At 42.4% G+C, this 3805-nt stretch overlaps 1 long non-coding RNA gene across 1 annotated transcript; it reads left to right on the top strand.

Moving 5' to 3' along the window:
• The first annotated feature begins 1209 nt into the window (after positions 1 to 1209).
• Positions 1210 to 2677, top strand: LOC124239047 (uncharacterized). The gene is made up of 2 exons (XR_006888503.1): positions 1210 to 1245; positions 1575 to 2677. It is a non-coding gene; the product is annotated as an uncharacterized LOC124239047 (long non-coding RNA).
• The last annotated feature ends 1128 nt before the right edge of the window (positions 2678 to 3805 follow it).

Raw genomic sequence — 3805 nt, 5'->3', positions numbered from 1 at the left:
CAAGCTGCAGGAACCGTGAAAGTCAGCAGCGTGACAAGAGCTCCCCAAAAGCTACGCTGGTTAGACAAGCCAAGGAAAGAGTGGAAGACGGTGGGTATTTAAGATTCCTTACTGCAGAGGGCATGAAGTGCCAGCTTCTACACCTGACACCCAAGGTTCTACCCAACATAGCCAGCTTTCTCTTTCCAACTCAGCCATCATGACCACCCAGATGCAGCTCCAAAGTTATAGCTGCAGACCCTGAGGGGACCTTGGAGTTGGTGCAAGGGGCCACGGATTCTGATACACTGAGGCTGTCATACCCAAATCTGTCTTATGTTATATATATATGAAACTGTTAGAGTTTGTATGAAACTCATACAAAATGGATTCATTTAGAAATACTACTGAATCTTTGGTTGCTTTTGGTACTGAATGAGCAATTATTTTCCTGTAGAAGTTCTGTTTTGTTTGTTTGGTTTTTTGGCATAAAAAGCATTCTTCTTGAGAAGCAGGGACCTACTGGGCTACAAGGCCCATTTCATCAGATGTACAATCTCTTCCCTGACATCTCTCTCCCAGCTCTGTCCAACAGAAATTCAATGCAAGCCACAAATGTAGTTTTCAACTTTCTAGTAGCCACATTTTTAAAAAAGCAAATAGAAACAGGAAAATTAATTTTCATAATACACTTTCATCTAAGATAGTCAAATTATCATTTCAACATGTGATCAACATTCAAAACATACTGAGGATTTTTACTTTTTTTTTCATATTAAGACTTCAAAACCAGGTGTGTATTTACCTTTACAGCATATCCCAATTTGGATTAGCCACAATTTAAGTGCTCAGTAATTACATACAGCTAGTGGCTACCATATTGGACAGGCAGTTCTCTTCAGTCATACTTCAAAGTCTCAGTTATTGCTTCTCCCCCTACCTTCCTGCCTTTCACACCCTCCCTTCCACACCTCTCTGACTGTCTGCAACACAGCATTCCTCATCACCTGCTGCAAGAACCATTGTATCTAGAGATCTCCAAGCCCAGAGTGGTCTCCCACCCCTCACTTCTTCTAGCATTCAAGGTCTGTGCCACACACTTGCCCCAACAATCCTACCCCAACTGGTCTCATTAGCCAGCTGCTTCATAAGTGTGGATAGTGTCTCCCCAAGAAGTCTGTAGCCTATTTGTGGATAGTAAATGTGCCTTTTATCTTTTTTCTCCTCCACAGCACCAAGCAGAGTACAGAACACATAGTAGGCTCCGTAAGTACTTGCTCAATTGAATCCATTTCATTTTCTTAGTTGCTCTGGTCTATGTTACTGGAAAAGTAAGACCTTTATTTGCTGATGAAGACAACATGGCAATAAAAGAGCGAAGAGATGTGATATTTTTCCTCCAGAGGCCAATTTTCTTACTTCTGGATGCAGGGACTTTGTCATCAAGAATATGTCAAGATGTTCCACGGCCTTATTTTATACTACTTTGGGCCTCTCATCAGCACTCACAAACTCCAAATATGTACAACCCGTATATTTTCGAAATACTTTCCAATGTATGCTTCCTTATGCCTCATACCCCTTCTCCATTTTAGCTTCATTGAAATAAAGAAGACAGGGACCATTTTTGAGAAAAAGGAGAAGATGGCAAGGAAAAACTCTCTCTTTCCCCTAGGAGCTCTGAAGAAGAAAGGGCATGGAGAGAGGAAGGTAGGTAGTCCTACGTGCATGTGTCAGACTCTGAATAGAGAGCCACAGAGCCTTGCAGGAGGCTCGGGTAGCCCACAGGCTGTGTGGTAGATGGCCTGGTACAGGAGCCCTTTGGAGGACTTAAGAGGGACTCAGAGTGATCTGCAGAAGCAGGGAGAGTCGAAAGGAGGCCAGTCAACAGGGAGAGGCCCCTGGACAGGATCAAGCTATGAAACATACCACAAATTCATCAGCTGCAGAACGCCCCAAGGAAGCAGCCAGCTAAACTAGATCTTAGTGGACACCAGTCAGCATTCACTCAAGGAGAATCATGGGGAGACCCCTTCTTCCAGAAGCTATGAAGACCTTTCTCCTTTTCTCTGACACCATCTTCAGAGAAGACAGAGGTGTAGGGAGGAATCTGAATAATAACTAAAAGATAATTTACCCCGCAGGACTAAGTTTTGAACCAGCCTACAAATACAACACCTGTACTTTTTCTGCACAGCTCAGTGTAGTATGAGTAGTCCTGTGACTCTGATATATATGAAGTCATTCAATAGATAAAGCTAAGAAGACAAGAAAGTATGGGGTGTATATGATGTGGTTGTAGGAAGTGAATGACTTTCAGACAATGTTCAAATTCTCTGAAGAACTTGTAGTCACAAAATTCACTTTAATGCAACAGCATTGACCTTGAGCAAAATTCTTCCTAAACATCTAGCTCAAAACAGCATTCACTGAGCACTTGTGCTAGCTACTGCAGACACTCTATTAAATAAAACTCGCTTGCAAGGCACTTACACATCAGCACCATCTTCCCTTCCAATGCCAGAGTCTACCTATGGAAATCTGCTTTCAAGAAGCTTCCAGTGTTTGTCATGTATACCTTAGTGTAAATTAAGTGAATGTGTTATCTCACCATAATTTGTGATTTGTTTGTTTGTTGTAGTGGTTGTTGTTTACTGTCATTTCCGACTATAAAAGTAAAGCTTTGATCTCTGCTGGAGTGACTTTCAGGCATTAGTAAACACCTAGGGAGCTTTATACGTTTTCATATGAAGAGGTCTTCCTCCTTGAAATCCATTCAACAAATATTGAGTAAGTACTGGCTCTGTTCCAGACCCAGAGTTAAATGCTGGAAAGACACAGTTTCTTTTCTAACATCTCCACTTATAAGTCCCATAAGCATCTCAAATTGAATATATCTTAAGAAGAGTATGTGATTCCCACCCACCCGAACCTGATCGTCCACAGTTTTTTCTGTCACAGTAAATAGTAGAACCATGTACGCAATGTGCTCAAATTAGAAACCCTGGCATAATCCAATTGCTCCTGTTTCCTGACGCTGTCCCTGAGAAACACACTCTAACGCATGGACACGGACACACATCCACACATGTGCCGTAAAATTAACTTAACAGGAGGCCATTAGATGAGGTGGTTCTAACGCTGTGGCAGCCAACATAAGCAACCCAAAGCCTAAGCCTATAGATGCCCCAAGGTTATGAAATGGAAACCTAAGGACAACCAGTCACAAACAGCTGACCGGGCTTTAAGCTATAGCGAATCAATGATCTCCTTGCTTTGCTTCCACCTTCCATAAAAAGCCTCTCCAAGAACTCCTGTCAGTGGAGCGCTCCTAAACACTTCCAGTTTGGCGCTGCCTGATTGAAATCGATTTTGGCTCAAACTCTTAAAACTTGTAATATGCCTCAGTTTACCTTTTAACTGTACACACACATACGTGTCCATGGAATCATTCTCTTGGTCCTGCCTCCAAATCAGATCTTGAATCTGCAGGGGAAGAAAAATAATTTTACCTCTACCCTTATGACTTATTGCTGAAATGCCCTGTAAAGAAAGATTAACAACAGGGGACCAGCCACGTGGCCCAGTGATTAAAATTCCATGCACTTCCACCAAACTCATATCATTTAGATGGCCTGAGTTCACTGGTTCAGATCCTAGGTGTGGACCTACCCCACTTGTCAGCCATGCTGTGGAAGAGTCCCACATATAAAGAAGAGGAAGATTGGCACAGAGGTTAGCTCAGGGCTAATCTTCTTCAAGCAAAAAAAGAGGCAGATTAGCAATGGATGTTAGCTCAGGGTGAATCTTCCTCACCAAAAAAAAA

Source organism: Equus quagga, chromosome 5, assembly GCF_021613505.1.
Source record: "Equus quagga isolate Etosha38 chromosome 5, UCLA_HA_Equagga_1.0, whole genome shotgun sequence".
NCBI classification, from domain to species: domain Eukaryota; kingdom Metazoa; phylum Chordata; class Mammalia; order Perissodactyla; family Equidae; genus Equus; species Equus quagga.
This window is presented reverse-complemented; position numbering and strand designations above follow the sequence as displayed.